We start from the raw sequence: 19,468 nt of genomic DNA on the forward strand, positions 1-19,468 counted from the left end.
GGAAGCCAGGAGGGTGTTTGCAGACAATCTTTAAAATTCATTTGCAAACAATCTGCGCATGTCTCAAGCCTGTAATTTGGCATACATGACGGAAACGTGCAAAGGAACGTACCCAGCGAATTTCATTGAGATCCATCGACCTCGAAAAATCGCCGGAGTTGGCCTTTAAATCTAAGTACATGGTACTCTAGCATTTCGCCTCCATCACATTTTGTTCCAGGCGCAGTCATATTTTGCGTTCGCCATTTTGGACTTCATCTGGTAACAGGACGGATTGGTGTTTTCCCATAGTAAATAGCCCTCAAAATCGTCCTATCTTTAAACGCAGCACGCTTATTTTCGCAGGGACAACTTGCCTCTATACTATAGTAGAGGTCTCACACCCCCCCTTCCTTTTTTTTTTTTCTTGACGCATCTCTGTAAGTCTCCTTCTCTGCATGCATTGTTACTGTGAATTATTGTATTGTAAATAGTCTGGGGCAGATAACCGCTCTGTCGTATAGTAGGGTACCTGCTACATTAAATAGTTGAATCGTCATGTCCACTCTTGTTCTCAACCAGCGCCTCCTCTATTTTTTCTCAACACATAGTTTTAACCTTCTGAGATTCCTTCAGCCTGCACCCTGTGCAATAAAATAATGCAATATTACTGCAGTAGGCAGATATAGTAGAGCCACTGTGCTCCGTTGTAATAAATAAAATAATACGAGTGTATTGAATGTTCATACCATTTTCTTTAGCTTGGACTGATCGATGGGTGTATCAGGGATGGGTGAGTCACCACAAATGCATCTCCATTAAGAATAGGCGGTTGCGTTCCTACACTCGTGAAGTGAACCACGAGTGTACGTTGTTCGGCAGAAACCGGCGTGGCAGCGAGCATATTGCACCTCACGATTTTGTGCGAAACTGTTGCTTTGTGGCCTTTATGACGTCGCCTTCAGTCAGTCAGCGACATCGTCTTAAACCCGCCGTGCTACTATGTTAACTCACCTGACATTTTTATCACGGATGAGCGGATACTACGAGCATCCCATTCAGCTTTATGCGTATTTTCCGCGATCACCCATACTCTCTAAAGGGTGCAAATAAAGTGTTTTCTCTCTTCCTCTCTCTCTAGTATAGAACACGTGCATTCACCTTACCTGCTTTGACACATGCAATATCACTGTGGCAAGTGAGACTGCATGTCGCACCTTCCCGGCGTGACAGCTGGTGTGACTAAGAACAATAAGTTCCATGAGCAACTACACTCTAACTACACCCGGCATCATTTATTAATCATTTCCTCAATTCGATGCATATATATTGGGTGGCTGCGTGTACTTTGAAATTGCACTGTTTTACTATCGTTGTTATTAATGTCGCTGTTGTTATGTTGTATCTAATTTCCATAGTTGAACAGTTTACGTTTGCATTCTTTTTACTCCTACTTAATTGTATGTTACCCTATGCTCTGACCAGGGCGTTTAAGGTATACTGAATGAATAAATGAATAAATAAATAAATAAATAAATAAATAAATAAATAAATAAATAAATAAATAAATAAATAAATAAATAAATAAATAAATAAATAACAAAGCTTTGGCCTGTGAGCGATGTTGTTCAATTTCCAATTCGGCCTAACTTCTATGCCGTTATTTGTTCTTGTAGGAGAAGGAGGGGAAGAATAGGAACCCTCGATGCGTCTGCAGAGGTGGCGCCCTCTGACGGCATGGTCTAAAAACAGCGGCGCTCCTTCAGAGACTCCGGGATAGCCGGCACGCCGGAAGTTATGACCGGTTCTCCGTGCCTCCGCTGTACTTATAAACGGCGCCGGATGGCGCCACCACAGAATCGGCAACCGCACAGCCCAGTAGAGCAAGAGAGAGGGCCGGCATGAGGAGGTTTTTCCGTTAGTGACGCAGAGCTTGACGGAGAAGAACACTTGTAGGAGCAGCTGCACCAAGCCGCAGTTACGCCGTTGTCCTTCCACGGCAGCACTGGCGTAAATCACGGAGGGTTAGGGGGGTCCTGACCCCCCCCCCCCTCTTGTGTTCAGGCTCGGGGGGACACCCTTTGCATTGCCCCCCCCCCCCCCCTTGAGATTTATCTTTCAAACTCCATATATTTGAATTGCTTCAGAGTTAAGTATAGTGCAATCAACTTTTTTTTGTTAATCCCTGTTTATTTTGTAGTGTGTGTAGGCCTGTGTTCACACCCTTCAGCTATTTGAGGCTATGGAAATCGCAACTGCCGCTTCACCGCTTTCGGAGAAGATTCCATAGAAAAATACAATTACATAACCTGGGTACCCACGCTTGTTTTGTTTTTAATTTTATTTCAAAGCATGATAATAATATCTATATAAATAAAAAAATGCCCGCTATGGTAGGATGTTTGTCCCCCCTTGTGATTTAACTGGATTTACGCCACTGCTAGACTGCTGACCCGATGGTCGCGGGATCGAGTCCCGGTTGCGGCAGCCTCATTTTGATGGAGGCAAAATGCTAGCGACCCTGTATGCTTAGATTTAGATACACGCTAAAGATCCCTAGGTGGTGGAAATTTCCGGAGCCCTCCACTACGGCGTCAATCGTGACCATTTCAGACTCGGCGCCCACATTTGGAGACGTGACTTACTTTTGCCATTTATGTGCACTATTTGCATGCAACAGACTGCAAACACTGCGCTAATGGTAAATCAAGTATTCTTGTTGCCTAAAGTTCCTTTCGATAATTTCTGGTTGAAATATTTTGCTCCACACGATGGAGCAAAATATTTCAAACTTTGGTGAAGGCATTACCGTCTTTGACGAAACGTTACACCTGGGGCCTTTCGGCAGGAATTTCAAAATATTTTAATCATTTTTTAAACTATCGCATGTAATTTGAATGGGTCGTTGAATTTGGTTTACGGAGAAATATAGCATGATTGACTATGGAATAATTAGAAAATTATTGTCGTTGTAATTACGAATAATTGCTGTAAATACATTATCGTTTATTCTAACATTTTCACTTGCTTTATATTTGGTATCAAGAACCGTGGCATTCAATTATGTAAATTTCACGCATTTATAGACAGTCAATTATATTGCGTGTCGCAAAGACATAATATATCGTGGTTTTGGGACCACCCCCTTGAAACCCCCTCCCCCGCCCCTCTCTTTCCTGCTTTACAACCGTAGTAGGTTTCCACTCGTTTCCCACAGGTGGCGGCGCAGTAGAGGGCAGCGTTGGCGTGGAGCCACCAGGCGCCGCCACTGGCCTCGGAAATATATGTGGGCCGTGTTCTGACGTCACGAAACAAGAGGAAGAGGAGGAATCTGCCGGCAGACTCTCCTGGAAAAAAAAAAGGTGGGTGGAAAGGGCGTACGCAATAGCGTCGCCTTTTTATGCGCGTACAAAAGGCTTCCTGCCTCAAGGTTTCGGAGTGGGTGCTATTGTCTCTGCTTGGTGGCGCCGCCTGTCGGAACCCCAGTGAAGCGTACAGCCACGCTCCCGGATGTAAAGAATACGATATGTACGAAAGGAAAGAAAGAAGACAATGGGTATCGGAATGTTCGATAATTCTGTGGCACCAAAAAAAAAAAAAAAGCAGACTGAGACAAAAGCTTCACGAGAGCCCTAATCTTGCTCTTCAAGATCACTTCACCTTTCTCAGGGCTGCATTGCAGTGAAAGTGGTGTGCTGCGGAAATATTAGGTGTGTTCTCGAGAAATGCGTTAGCATGCACTGCTGGTTTCGTGAGGAATACCTTTCCAAGTACGAGCACTGAAGTATTATTAACACGGAGTTCCGCTCTGTGGTAATCGTTTAACAGAATATTTTAGCTTACGTGTGGCACAGCGGCGCGGCGTGCGCTGCGCCCATCGTGATTCGGCATTCGCCTGTGGCACGCGGACTGTACGAGCCCCGCGGTTTTTAGTAACAGGAAAATAGATGGCTGTCGGGACTTGGGCACGAAAGAGAAAATGTTGCCCGGCACGTATGTCCTCTTAGAAATGTTACTGCGCACACAGGCTTGAACAATGTGATGATGAAACAAGACACAGCGCTGAAAGAAGGAGCAAAACATACATACGATGAACTAGACAATGACAACGCTCTCAAAGCTACTGAACCAGAGAAAGTCATTTGCTGGTTCAGTCTACATACGTTTTGCTACTTCGAAATAAAGTATCATTTGTACAAGGTGTGGGTTCGAGCTAGTTGGTACTCCATGCGCAAGAAGTAGTTATCATTTGTAATTCAGCGTTGTGTATTGTTCCTTCTTCACTTTGTCCCCGTCTGTGTGCGCTGTAACTTTGCAATACCAACTACCATCGCTGTAAGATGCAATACCAACTACCATCCTCGTGAATGTCTCTCCTGCACTGTGGTACCTTTGAGAGCCTCGGCTGGCCGCCGGCTCCGAAATCACTGCCCCGAATGAGAAGTATGAATGTGGGACAACCGACTAAATATTGGTCTCTGAATCATCGGTTACCATTGGAATACTTATGTACCGTAGAGAGTTTACCGTTTGACGATTACAGCTTGCCGGAGATGCATGTGGTAGCAATAACGCCTGTAGCGACATCTGGTGGTGCGGTAGCCAACCAGAGACACGCAAAGATAATGTTGCAGTGACTTACATTTTCTGCTCAACTGCTGGTGAGACAAGAAATCAGAGACAATCGCTAACTTGCAGTACTTTCATTGTTTTCTTTGGACACGCGCTCTATCGCGAATGATTTTTTTTTTCAAGCGCATTGTTGTTGAATAAAACGCCACGAAAACGTCGCTAGCAGCTCTGCAACTACCGTCAACGCCTCGGGTAAATTGGTATTTGCATACTCAAGGTTCTCCAATAAGGCGATGAGACGAGAAATGCAAATTAAGACATACATGAACACACAGTCAACTGCAGTGTCGTGTCTCGTATGTGTTCATTCAGACTTCTTCTGCGCTAGCCTTGCTCGTGCTAAAGACTTGAGGCTGCTACTCCCTTTGGATTTCACGATTCAAGCTAGATTTCTTTTATCAATGAAAAAAAAAATATTTCGGTGCGCTGTCTTGTCCTTTTTTTGGTTTAGTCTTGCTAGTGTAAAAATGTATCGGCTTTTTTATCCAGGGTACTGTTCGTAACGTTTTCATATGCGCAAGAGAAAGTCAGCAGTTACTTTCAACCATAAAAACTTTTTGAAAAACTGCCACCAATTTTTTTTTAGCTAGTTTCGTGCCGGTGATCACGCCTCCAAGTAAGTTCCGCCATTTGGTACGCTTGTGGAAACGGAACTTCATTGTGACAGCATAGTTCTCGCCTGATTTTTCTCTTCTATCGATGTCTTATTTTTATTTTCCCTTACGTTGTATCATTACGTGTTGCATCTAAGCGATATCACTCAGCTGGCTCGTCGTTCTATCAGCGTGCTTAATACGACTACCGCTATCACCATCATCTATGGATCACCGCGTAAAACAACAGGGGCAATGAAAGAGTTGGCGACACGCCCTTTTGTGAACGGTTCGTCTGCTAATTTTTTTTTTTTTACGCTTCTAACCATGAATGCACTCGAACCCGCCGATTTTCTTATTCCTAATCACTACAATAACCGTCATCATTATCGCCACCACCTACCAGCCGCACCCAATCTCAACGTTCAGCAGTCGTTCTTCATGAAGCCCTTTCTCCATAGTTTCATGATACTACACTAGAGGGAAGTATGGCGCTAGTGTCTATGGGAGCTGCAACGCATGGCGATTCAGCCAGCATGGGTATGACGGATAGTACAAGGATTTGCCTAAGCTTCGTTCTTTCGGCTCCGTGTAGCCTGCAGCCGCTTCGTCGAAAGAAGTTTAGCAAAAGTTCAGCAGTCCCAGTTTACCACCTTGGCCCTTTTAGGCGGAACAATTGAAATCAGCTCACGAGGTTCACAACGAGCCATACTTTTATCCGAAACAAAAGCCCAAAGCACAGCAACAAACAAAGGCACAAATGCGCTCGAAGCTGCAAGCACGAAGACTAGGCAAATCCATGTTCCACTCATCATTCCCACCATGGCTGAAGGATCGCAACGCGTCACTTCCATCTTGTAAGTATTGTGGGAAACTCTATGCTTTTATCCGTCCCCTCCTATCTTATTAAGCCTTAGAGAAGTAAGCAACAACAACCGCAATGCTTAAGCATAGTCTGGAAATGCAGAGCAGTGTTGTAACTCCCCCCCCCCCCCTTCATTCTTTCCAACTACAGCTCCATTCTAGAGCGCGCTATTAAGCTGCCGTTAATTTAGCCGCTTACACAGTGCCTTTGCACTGGCTCAGATATGAAAAATAATAATAACGAGCAGAGAACGACGAGTAGGAAGCCGTATAGCGATCGCTATCGTGCTCACAGTGAAGTCAACGGTGGCCATTTTTAGACACCGAAACGTCAAACGCATAGAGCACGGGCACACTCACACAACGCACATACTTTCACTCCGCAAAAGAACTGTGACCTCTCCGTGTGCGTGCTGTGTCCCGCAATTCGTCGCTTCGCCAGCGGGGTCCATTTCTGCATAAGAATAGAGCTGTCCGCGGCGGCGGCGGCGGCGGCGGCGGCGGTTAACCGTATGACAACGACGATGCCAGCATGCCCGTTCACCGTTTCTTTCTAGTTACGCTTTTGTTTTCTTTCTGCGCGATGAAAACCCTCTCCTTTCTGTCCTCACCCTCGCAATCTCCTTCTGACGGCAGGTCCTTCCTTTTTCTGGTATTCGTTTCGTTTCACTCGTCCTCTCGTGTATTGCACGCACGCCGCTGGTGGTTCCGGTTAGCAGCGTTCTCACACGCCTGCAGCTCTCGCCCGTATATGCAGCAAACTGAACTGTAGCACTGTCGCCCTCGCACTAGGTGCATACGCCCTCTCCCTCTCTCCGGTGGAGCCCTTCCTCGACGTCCGTCATTCCGTCTCGTTACCACATGAAAACGACAGCGGCGGCGGGTGTCCGGTTGTCAGGCTGGCCGGCGACAAGTGCCGTGCTTCCCTTTCGCGTTTTTTTTTTATTATATTTTTTTTACAGAGCGCTGACCCGTCCGCGATCGGTCACTTTGCGGCCACAGATTCGACATCGATGCTACAGCTGCGATGTATTCAATTGTACAGGGCTGTCGGGCGTTAATGTTTGTATGTGTGTTTCTTCACCTTATGCCCCGCGCCTAACAGAGGCGTAAAGGGAGGGGGGGGGGGGGGGAGGACGGGGGGGTTCAACCAATGTTTGTGTGTTCGTACGTGTGTTTCTATGTGTGCGTCTACATATACACATGAAAACTTGCAAAATTTCGGGAAGGGGGGGGGGGAGGCGGTTGAGCCCCCTCAACCCACCCCATCCTGGCTACGCCAGTGGCACCAAATGCCCTCCGCCATATGGCATAGGAGCGTGGGCGCGACACTTTCGATACCACCCACCACTCGACCAGCCATAGGCGTGCGCAGGATTCTCCATTATTTGGGGGTGGGGGGGGGGGGGGAGGGGTGACTACAGCATACGAGGGAGGGGGAGGATCAAACTTTACTCAAATTATCTAAGTGTGGTAGGGCTCCAAGACGTCCGGGAGCCCCCTTGGCCGACTCCTCTAGACAGGTCCGATCCACCGTCCGAGCCGGTGGCTCGAAGAGTGGCTTCCCTCGAGGACAGGGAAGGGTTGGAAGTGGGGATTACCGCCATGGGCCCAGTGCAGCTCCCTAAACCGTGGTAAAGATATGTGCCCGGAGTGCCCGGCGGATGATAAAATGCGTATAATGTGGAGTGCGAGCTGAAGCTCTAAAGACCAGCATCGTCTTGTGAACGAGCTCAGGGCCACGTCATCCTGGACTTCGATTCTACCGTGTGCTCCCTTCCACACATAAAAGCTTTTCTTCCTCTTTTCAGCCGTTTTATAGTGTCAGTTTCTTATTAGGCTCAAGTCCTTCAGCCTAGAATGTCTCGCCAACTAGCCTATATAGTGCTACCTCTCGAAAGTTCCAGTTTCCTTCAATGCCTCTAATGTATCAGAGAAGTAAGGCCTCGTCCAAGCTACAGGAAATCATATATAAAAGCCACCATTTGAGGAAACAAGAAAGTTATTTATATAAGGCTTCAAGCATCTGGCGCAACAATGTGGTCGTAATGACAGGGATACCATACCGACGAATTACACGTTGTGTGACGCGACGAACGTGAGTGAGGGGCATCCATATATTGTCACGTGGTCGTGACGTCGACGAAGACAGCAGTCGGCGTTTGCAGGATGAAACTGTTTATTTGGCCGAACTTGTGGCCGGAAAATGAGAACTAGAACTACAGCAATACACGCTGTACAATGATAGCGGCGAACAGGGCGTCGTCCGTCGATCAACTGACAAGCGGTCAAGCGCGTCGGCTTTTATACAGGCGCTATGGAACTTTCCAGCAATATCGCTGGTGGCGGCGTTATCTCTCGACAAAGCTGGAACATTCGCGTGCGGCGCGCAATCTTAACAAAACGATCTACTAAAATCGTGAAGCTTCTCGAACACTGCTTCGCGGCCAGCGTCGAGCGTTGATAACCGTCCTTGCTGGTCAAACTCGAACGCATTAAAATAAAAGAAGAAGCGGGCGTGGCAATATTGAGCGATTAGCTCCGGATATAAGTTATAGTTGAAGTTCAAAGAAGAAGTATTGATGTTTAACGTATTCCTATCTCTCCATGCGCAGAGCAAATTCGCCTCAAGCTGTACATTTGGTAACGTACGTCTCTTCGCTATTTCCTTGGACATGCTGTTTCACTTTTTCTGTAAAACTTGAGAGTCGACCTCCACTACACCCGCCTTCATGGATCGACACTCTCGTCATGCCGTACACCCGTCCGCCGCTGCCTGGCTGCCGCGACACGTTATAGCAAGGCGGAAAAAGCAATGTCTCTTAGATGCGCACGTGCACGCTCAACAACATCCCTAATGTAATAAAACACATTGTTGGGCTAGTTGGTTCATACAGTGCAAAAGGTAATAAGGCAACGCAAGGCGAAGAAAGAAGAGGTACAGGAAAGAGCGTCATCTTGCAACTAGGTTTATTTGCAGAAAGGTTACTTTTTATACAGTGCAGCCAGGTGCGCAGTTATATTTGGGCAGAATAACCATGTAAAACCACATGTTTGTGTAATCATGTCCTATGTAGAAGAGAATCACAATTTGTGGAGAGCATGATTACATAAACATGTGGTCGTACCTGATTGTTTTGCGCCGATGTAGCTGCGCAACTGGCTGTACTGTACAAAAAGGAACCTTTCTTCAAATAAATATAATTGAAAGTTAAAACTCTTACCTGTACCTCGTGTTTCTTCGTCATGCGGTGCGTTATTAGCTTTTGCACATTCCTAATCAGTAGAGCCACCGTCAAATGACGTCGCTGCAATGCTCAATCCGTCCTGTGACCTGACATGGGCTGGGCGTCACGTGCCGCCACCCGATGGGTGCGTCACATTCTGGAGTGCCCATCATACGCCCTACTCATTTTGCTTGGGTCCTTCTCCGCAAAGTTTATTGATTGATTGATTGATTGATTGATTGATTGATTGATTGATTGATTGATTGATTGATTGATTGATTGATTGATTGATTGATTGATTGATTGATTGATTGATTGATTGATTGATTGATTGATTGATTTTAACGTCACATAGCAACACCTAGGCCATGAGAGACACCGTGTATCATAGAACTGCTTGTGATCACGATGGTTGGTTTATGGAGTCTAGCGTCGCAAAGCAACTCAGGCTATAAGACTCGCCGTAGCGGTCTCCAACCCAACCTGTCCTGTGCGAGCCAATTCATTTAAGGCTGCAATTTTAATAATTTCATCTCTCCACCTAACCCTTCGCCGTCCTCGGCCGCGCTTCCGATCTTAGTAATATGTCACAGCAAATGCACCAGCATCGAGCCCAACTCTCCTCGTTAAAACGAAATTCGCAGACCCTCCGCAATAGAGGGAAAGGGAAAGGGTAACGTCAGTAAAACCCTGGGAAAAAGGCGTCCTCCACGTTGAATAGCTTAGTTACAGGTCGCGCACAAATAGTCAATTTTGTACGAGTTAACGCGGCAGCGTTAAAGTTCCGTCACGAAGGTGCCGCGGTTCGGTGAGAAACAAAGTTACCAGGCGAGCTGCCGTTGCAACGCACATTAGGGACAGAGGAAGAACGGGAGGGATACCGGATGATAGAAAGAGAGAGTTGCAGCCACGCACCGCGGCAGCCACAAAGTGAAAACCGCGCGCCACCATGCAGCGTGCAAGGCTGACGCGCCGCGAAGGGGTCATTTGAATAAGCGCGCGCGCTCTCTCGCACGCGTTTTGATAGCGCCTGATTATGGAAGGACGCGGATGACCCACATAGCTCTTCCTCTTGTGGAACGTTTGCCGCGACCGCCTGACAAGAGAGAAGAACCGACCAGCAAGCGCTCAACAAAACACATCGCGCCGTGCCCCCTTCACCAGAGATTCATATACGAAGCTTCTCTCCCTCACATCGCTTCACTGTTCCGAGGAACGGCTGGATACATTGCGCGTGCGCGGCGCTCGGGATTCCGCCAGTAGACGCGGATTCCAAAAACGTAAAAGAGCTTGCTGACCTCGCGCTTCTTTGTAAAACCGGCCAGCGTATATATGAAAGGCTATGTGAGAACATCGTTCGCACGACACAAAAGCGATCCTCTTTGAACTGTGGAACTGACCACGAACGCTAGATAGAACAGCAAAAAAGCAAACTTCCGGTGGCGGAAGGGTTAGTGCTCAAAGGGTGGCCGACCGTTGTGCGTCAAGACGACGACCTTGGAAGGATGGCTCCGCGGGCACGCGCTAATTGGGACGTGTACGTGACTTGCGCGGAGTGGCATTTCGGGGGCACTTGTGTGTATATCCCTGGCGTTGATTTTGCTAGTTGAGCTTGGGTTCGGACACTGGAAAGGGGCCTTGAATTACTCATCCCGTTTTGGCCTTCGTTGTCTTCCGCGTCCGTGCTGCTCGTGACATTTTGCTCCCGTTAGATAACGGTGTGCAAATTTCTGGCACCAGCGCACTTTAGTCGCTAGGTATAGAAACAATGTCCGACGGAATGAAAAGATCTGAATATAGTTTATGTTCTTTTTTCAGGCTGTGTCTGCTCTGTATGCCACTTTGATTCTTACGGCAGTCCTCGTATAAAAATTGTTGGGTATTTACGTCCCAAAATAACGATACGATTATGAGGGACGCCGTAATAGAGGGCTCCGTAAATTTCGACCACCTGGGATTATTTACCGTGCACCTAAATCTCAGTACACGAGCTATAGCATTGCGCCTTCATCGAAATGCAGCCGCCGCGCCTGGGATTCGATCCCGCGACCTTCAGGTCAGCAGTCGAGCACCATAATTACTTAGACCACCGCAGTAGGTCCGGCAGCCATCCGTGGACCTTGCGGCTGGCAATACCTCCCGCCTGGTCGCATAGCGGGACTGCCGTAGAATGCGTGGTGACTTGAGGCTAAGGCTCCGATGCGTTGAAAGCATTCTCCCTGTTTATCTAGGGGACTTTGTGTGAAATGATTTTAACGCACACGGAAGTTGCACTTCCGTCGCCCGGAACTCTTAAAAATGTTTCCGAATTCTTACATCTTTCCTGGTCTTTGCTAGGGTACTGCTTTTCTGGACCTCGTCAAATTCCGTCATATTATGAAGTTCTTTAATGGCGGCATTTCTAACCAATGAGAGAGGCAGTAGCAACCCTATAGGCCAATTGGAGCTAACGAGATGGCGATATCTACGATATGGCGCTTTTAAACCATGGCGCATGTCAACGATGGTGGATGGACCAAGAATCGGGGGATTGTATTCAAAGGAAGTGAATTGTGGGAAATATGATACCCTTAAGTAAATCTACCAATAGGAAAGCACTGTGTAATATTGAAGTGAGACCAGATGAAAGTTTCACGATGACTTTAACTAGCCCAGAATCAAAGCCCTTCACTTCGCATTCTCGCTGTCCCCTTGCTCAAACTTCAAAGTGACGACTTCCAATAAGTGACTTCCCGTATTGCAGGCTAACTGCCTAATCTATTTTTTTTTCCTTGGTTTTAGCTTCTTTATAAAAAAAAACTTTACTGCAACACATTTCGAGATTGCCAACTTGCCAAGTGATATTTTAGCAGACCGTCCACAAATGTATTTATCCTGAAAGGGCATATGATCGCATAACTACATAAGCCTCACTGCAACCTAAAAGCTTCCAATATTGATGAGACGTGTGAGCTATATTGTCCTTACTTTTTGTCAGTACAAAGCCTCAATGAGCCTGGCATAGCTGTTTTTTTCCATGACGCTATTTCAGGCATCCTGCGCGGGCAGAGTCATAAAGTTGCTCTAAATTTATCAAGATTATGCGGCTACTCATGTGGTGCCCTATAGTTGTCCATTGTTTGTCTCATGCCAATGTTTGAACTTGTATCAAATCGTCCAGTCACGTGTCGAAATTCCGGTGAGCTGAACGTATTTGTCTTCTCCCTGTATTCTCTCCAGGACCATTCTAAGTATTCTCGCAGGATGTGCTAATCTGAACCTTGTGACAGTTCTTGCGGTCTTCAAGGACCAATTGGGCTTGTTCTTCAATAAATCTGGATCTATTTCTGCCTGTAGACCTTCGCCAACAGCAGCCAAGTATGATAGTGCCTCCGTTTTCAATCACCTTTCAGTATTAATAATATCTGGGGTTTTTACGCGCCAAAACCACGATGTGATTCTGATGAACACCATCGTAGAGGTCCCTGGAAATTTGACCGTCTGGTATTCTTTAACGGGCACTGACATCGCACAGTACAAGGGCCTCTAGACACCTCAATATTCCGTTTGGTTTATTCATGCAACTGCACTTTCAATTAACCTCCTTCAGTGAAAGTGCAGTGAAGGTGCCTCACACAAAGTTGTGGTTGCAGCTTTGACGTCGCTATACCGTTAATGTTACCCGGCGAAGGTCGATACGCCAAGAGCCGGGTTGTCACAATGAGATGCTATGAAACAATTCATTACCGTAGTAGCAACTTTAGTCGTCCACGTTGTGTAGTTGTGTGAAGTACCTTTTCCACTTTTATTAAATTCCACAGAGTTCTTCGATACGTTTAGCATGAATGCAAACATTTTATCGAATCTACCAGAACAAATTATGACGTAGATAATTGTGAATGCTATCCTAATGGCGTCTGAGGTTATGAAACAATGTAGTCTCTGGATTAAAACAAATAGTGCTGCACTGCGTGCTAAACGAAAAAAAAAACCTTCAAAATTGGCGAGCGCGAAATCGACAAGGACTAAGAAGGAACACTGATGTACAGGACAGGCGCTATCAGTGTTCCTTCTTAGTCCTTGTCGATTTCGCGCTAGCCAATTTTGAAGATTATGAACCAACTAGCCCAGCAACGTATACTATTAAGAAAAAAAAAACATATTAAGGAGACCTCAAGACCTGAAGAAAGGCGGTGATGAGGTGTAATAATGATACCTGGGGTTTTACGTCCCAAAACCACGATATAGTTATGAGAGACGCCGTAGCGGAGTTCTCCGGAAATTTTGACCATCTGGTGTTCTTTACCGTGCACTGACATCGCACAGTACTTGGGCCTCTATAGCATTTTGCCTCCATAGAAATGAGACTGCCGTGACCGGGATCGAACCCATGACCTTCGTGTCAGCAGTGGTGAAAGTGATGAATTGTAATAATAATGTATCTTAGGCTTCACCAAATACATATTCAGGTGGTTATTTTTTGCATGTCATGTAATTGAGTAATGATCGTGTGCTGGAAGTAAACATCGGGAAAGGCTGTAATTTAAACAGGCCAGAACATTTCCTTTTGTATGTTAATCACCAAATGAAGGAAGCACAAGACAAGGAACCTCGTTGCGCACGTCAGTCACAGAACTCCTTCAAATAACCTCATTATTATAAAAAAGGCGATTTACTCACCGAGCACCAAAAGTAAATGGGCCCGCAGTTAGGAATCAACCCTAATTGCCCGAAATAATACGCCATTATTTTTCCCACCTAGAGTTCTTCAACGTGTACACGTGCCAATCCAATGTGTATAGGCGTTTTTTTTGCATTTGAGCCTTGATTTACTGTAGTCATAACCTCTATTCGCCCTCATCAAAATGCGGCCGCCGTGGGCAGGAATCGAGCCTGTGCCATTTAGCTTAGCTGTTTAACTATCACAGCGAGTAAAATTGGTGAACTAAAGCCTCAAACGTGTCAGGATTAATCAGTACAGAAGAAGTGGGTCTCATTGTTTATACCACAAACGGTGATTTTTGTTGGGAGTTCAACGCGCATGTCACGTCCAATTATTCCTTCGTTTCGTCGTCGGTTTGTATTGGCGTATACTCAACATAAAGCTCGGTTAACTAGGAATTTCAAGGAACCAGAAAGAAAAATTGGCCCGCGTATCGTGCGTGCTTCGCTGCAAATTGTTCCGGTAAGCAAAGAAGAGGCGCTGTGTGAGATATGGACGCCATCTGGCAATACATCGGGAAACATGAGTCTGTGCTGCGTGCTGGTAGTCCCCGGCGCAGCAGCAGGCGAAGACGGCGGTGACCAACGCGACCGGCGGGGACGCCAGACAGCCGAAAACGCTGTTTGGCGCGAAGCGCTGAAGCAGAGAAACGTCCGCACTCAACGAGTACTCTCACACACTTTTTATTACACGCGCCTGGGTGTAAAACAGGAACGCCAGAGCGGCGCCACCACAACGGCAGCCTGAAGGCCGCCCACAACGCTGCTTTTTTCATTTTTTAAATATTTTTTTTCACCTTCTTGGCCTCTCCAAACTAAAGTTTTTCAACACCAACCCATGGCATTCGTACAGTGCAACAGACCGAAACCGAACACAACAATGAGCTCGTGCGAAGGGCACGGAGGAAGGCAATTTCAGCGCAGTCGCATTTTCAGCTTTGTTGAAACAGCGCTCACTAGACGACGACGAAGTAAAAGAAGGCACAGGACAGGCAGCGCCTGTCCTGTGCCTTCTTTTACTTCGTCGTCGTCTAGTGAGCGGCTGTTTCAACAAAGATGAACGCATACCAACTCGCTCAAGCTTCCATTCTATGCATTTTCAGCGCAGCTAAGAAAACTAGGGTCCTTAAAATCCGTATGTATGCATTTTCTATTAAAGGAACACGCACCTAATACTTACCTAGTGATGTTGCACTCAGATATGCATGATATTTACTTTTAATAGACGTATAGTCTTTCTTGGGGAACTTAAACGCAGAACTTTTTGGTCGTCTTTCTGTCTGTCCCTTCTGTCTGTCCTTCTGTCTGTCTTTCTGTCTGTCTTTCTGTTTGTCGGGAATCGAGCCCATGCCTGCCCAAGGGCCAGCCATCGTGACGGCTGCTAGGTTTAGCTATCAAAAAGCAAACATTAACTGAGGCGCAACCACTAGGTAAGTATTAGGCGGTGTGTTCCTTTAACGAAAATACATAGGTAAAATTGGTTTAACATTGAGACAGAACGCGTTTATTAAAAGAAAGCCTCAGCGGTCCAAGCCGAGCAAGCGCGAGCGCCAACAAAACGTGTCTTCTTCTTTCCAGGCGTTCTTGTCTGGCCCTACCTTACAAAATCCCCGCGGAAAAGGAGCCATCCTGGCGTAAGGAACAGAACTGGTGGGAAGAGTCCCATCGCGGCCGCGACGACGGCGGTTGTATAGGCTCCATATAGTTACTGGGGACTTGACGTAGGACGTGAGGGGCCTTTTTTGCTTTTGGGAGTTCAACGCGCATGTCACGTGCGCGAATTATTCGGTTTCTTCAGTATTGTTTGACAGGGGGCGCCGCTCTTTCGTTTTGTATTGGAGAGCTATACGTTTCTTCTCCTTCGGCGCTCGCGCCAAGCGTGTTCGGGCTGGCCGGCGTCCCCACCGGTCGCGTTGGCCACCGCCGGTCTTCGCCTGCCGCTGCGCCGCGTACCAGCCCGCAACACAAAAGCGCGTTCACGCAGCGCCTCTTCTACTCTTTAGGATTTCAACGGACCAGAAAAAAAAAAAACCGACTTAACTGAATGCCCAATAATCGAAAGTATCAAGAAAACAATAAACAAGTGTCTATTACATCAAATCATTTCATTTTCTTGATGAATACGTAAATCCAGTACTTAATTTGCATAAGAGCAGCGCAAACGTCGCAATTTTCTGAATTTCGACTTCGTTCACAATGTGACGGTGGCTCAAGAGCCCCCCGTGTCTTAGGCCGAAACGTCCTCTGAGCCCATTCCTTATTACGTGTCGCCCAACAACACCATACGCGCACGTGAAGACAATTTTTTTTCGCCGGAAAAATGGCCGGCAACTGATTGTTTGTCCATCACAATGAAGCAAGGGAGTTTTATGCCAGCTAGCATGCGGACCTCGTCTGATGCTCTTCCACAGCTTCCATCCTGTTTCAGTTTTGTAACAGTGCGCGCGCATTGCCCCAATTCAAAACGAAGCTACTGAGTACCGCATGTGCTGTGGACGAGGCCGTGGCCGCTAAACACACGAACCTCGCGTCCACGCATTTCTGAAGGCATGCGCGCGGCCTACGCCCTGGGTCGAAACGAAACTGCTGAGCACCTAACCTGTTGAATATGAATAAACCTGGCTCGCTAACGCCCAATCATGGATGGCGACTACGCAGTTCTGAAGGAACGCGGCGAAAACGAAACTGCTGCTTGTCGCACCTTCGACCACATGCAGTCGCTAGCGATATTGTAGGCACTTCAAACGATGACGTCCGCGAAAAACTATATACTACCCACGCAGTTCGCGTGCGCCAAGTAAAATCAAAAACGAAACAAATTTGCCGCAGTCGCTGAAGCTTCGGTCTCCATCAACGCGATTGTGTTAAGATTGTGGACGGCGACCACGTTTTTCCGAAGGCTCGCGGCCGTTTCGGTTCTTCGCGAACGCCATTTTCTTTCCATTGCTTCGCACGTTCGCGGCGCTTCGTGCTTGGCCAACTGCGAAAAACGGGTTGCGGTCAAATATGGCCCAATTAGCGAGACTTTGATGCCATTAAACAATACATACGCTTGACGGGACCAGGTAACGCGCCCGAATTATTCGATCTCCCGAATTAACAAAGGGTCGATTTAACGAGCTTTTACTATAAAAATTATAATGAAGTGTTCCACCTAAATGTGGTCGACCCTGTATACATCGCTCGCGTACACTCTGCGCCTTTTGCGGGCACCTGAAGAAGCTACAGGAGCTTAACGAGTAATATATATGTGTAGTAGCGATGCTCAGTCGGCAACAGCGGCCGACATTTCCATTGGCCACGCAACAATGCACAGCGTGCCCCGCGAAGGCTTCCGAACGGTATCGACACGCACACCGCCACACGAATCGCGTCCAGGGTCGCGTCACCGGCGTGACCGCTCACGAGCGTTGCAGCAGGATGAGGCTCTTTATTCAAGCCCAAACTGGGGGAGTCGCGGCACACCGGGCCGCACAGTGGCTTTTTTGGCTGTGAAATGCGCGACCTACTTTTGAATGGAGTCGCCGCGTATACCGCAGCACGGACTTTCGCGCTGTCGCGTGTACCGCTGCGTGTGCAGCCCTTATTAAACACGAGCCGGACACTAGTGAGCTTATTGGACGGCGCGTCCACGTCGTCTACAAACCGCGCGCATCTTCGTGAGCAAAGCGTGCGGTTTTGGCCAACTTGCCGCCGAAAGTTCGCCAGGGAGAGCATAGGCGTGCGTGTGCGGGTTGAGGGGGCAAGGGGGCGACACCCCCCCCCCCCCCCACTCATCTGAGGGGGGCGCCAAGTCTGCGGTATACCTTAAATCTGTCGGACCTGCCCCGTCATTGTTTAAAGTGCAAGGTTATGGCCAAGCAAGTTTTTGACGGCAATGGTGGCCGAGGGCCACTGGTGTAGCGTTCCAAGAACAGTTTAATTCCCACCTTTAACCCCGGAACGCCGTGGACCAAAAGCAGGCCGTTGTGAGATGCACGTAATCGCTTCATTTTCATTCTGGCATCCATTGCGAAGCTTGCTTTTCTTTCAGACTCGACCAAAGGTGGGGGTGGGGGGCATCACCTTTAAACCCAGGGACACGGTCGTTTTCGTTCGCTTACAGGCACGCAAAAACGCAAACGGTTTCTTTGAAAGCTTACCAAGCTGCAGCATTCATTGTTCATCTTAATAATAGGCAGTTTTAGAATAGCGTACGCAAAGCTTTGCGTTGGCTTTTCGCGCAACTGCGCATGCGTCGTACGCTAACCGCTTGCGGGCTCCCGTTAAGTGACGGAAATAGCGGGCCGAAAACGCTAACGCTAACTTAGCGTACGCTATTCTAAAACTGCCCAATAACTACCATCACTACCTTGACGGACTTGTCGCGGTCTTGCGAAAATCGCTGTTGAAAATCTAATCTGTTGTTCACTAAAGTTTGATGGTCATCAAAGCAACTCGTTTCGGATCACGTTGTTCTTATCGTGCGCACTATTTTTAGAAACACGGACTGTACGCATGTTTCTTTTAAGTACAGCAGCTATTTCTTCATCCAATACGTGCATATCGAAAGGTCCCCGCTAACGCGTCTTCAAGTGCCATGATCGGTACACTGCAAAGTTCTTGATCAACGAGCGCGCTGCGCGGACCACATGTAACTCTCTCCCGCTCTCCTACGGGCGCGATTTGTCCAGAACGTTTCATTGTCCATCGCTCTAACGTTAACAGATTCGATCGAAAACTCCGCAACCTACCTCAGCGGCTGAGACGACTCACACGAAGAACAGTGTGCGTGCCAGAGGCAAACCACCCGGCGTCCAGAGCGCTGTCGTTCGCAACCACCAAGCCCCTCGTGGCTCAGAATCCCACACTCGCGGAGAGGCGATCCGTCATGGCATTCCTTCCCCGCGGGTTTCACATTAAGTGGAACTCTTGCATCAGGACGCGGCATTTACCCCCACCATCCGCTAAAAGCTTTCTCCCTCTGCCCGCTCTTGCACCGTCACCAGGACGTGACGTCTGGCAGGACGTCACATCCGGAAGGGCGCGTCGGCACGTCCAGCGAGGCCGGCTGGCCCATCCGCGCGCGTCGGATCCGCATCCGTTCTCTGACCGATATACACAATTGTGCGCCGCCGCCGACGCGATGACGCGCAGGCACATGCATAGTCGCAAAATGAAAAGAGTTGTGGAATTTGTGTGAAAGAACCGTTGTCGGGGAAGCTATAGTTCTCCGACGTGTGACGGACTAATGGTGGTGTCAATGGTTGGTCCGTGTCTGTATGGAGACACTGTCCTGGTCAATGGTGTCGCTTGTCGCCTAGCGTGGAGGAAGCGCGGATGAAAGCTGAAGCCACTGAACCGGTGGCCGTGTATATACGTGTACGCCCATTCGCCTCCTGACACACAGGACCTTGTCGCTAACGGTGCTGGAATATGCTCAGTGTATATATGTGTACTTTGTGTGCACAGTGTCGAAAGGGTCAATTACGA

The 19,468-nt window shown here is 47.7% G+C and overlaps 1 protein-coding gene across 1 annotated transcript in view; it reads right to left on the bottom strand.

Moving 5' to 3' along the window:
• LOC119404749 (uncharacterized) overlaps nt 1–18,947 on the bottom strand; it is a 94,864-nt gene extending 75,917 nt beyond the window's left edge. Inside the window, exon 1 of the mRNA XM_049419003.1 lies at nt 18,730–18,947. The gene's annotated coding sequence lies outside the window, so the exon portion shown is untranslated. The remainder of the gene's footprint in view (nt 1–18,729) is intronic.
• Between the last annotated feature and the right edge of the window lie 521 nt (nt 18,948–19,468).

This window comes from Rhipicephalus sanguineus, chromosome 9 (genome assembly GCF_013339695.2).
Source record: "Rhipicephalus sanguineus isolate Rsan-2018 chromosome 9, BIME_Rsan_1.4, whole genome shotgun sequence".
Classification (NCBI taxonomy): Eukaryota; Metazoa; Arthropoda; class Arachnida; order Ixodida; family Ixodidae; genus Rhipicephalus; species Rhipicephalus sanguineus.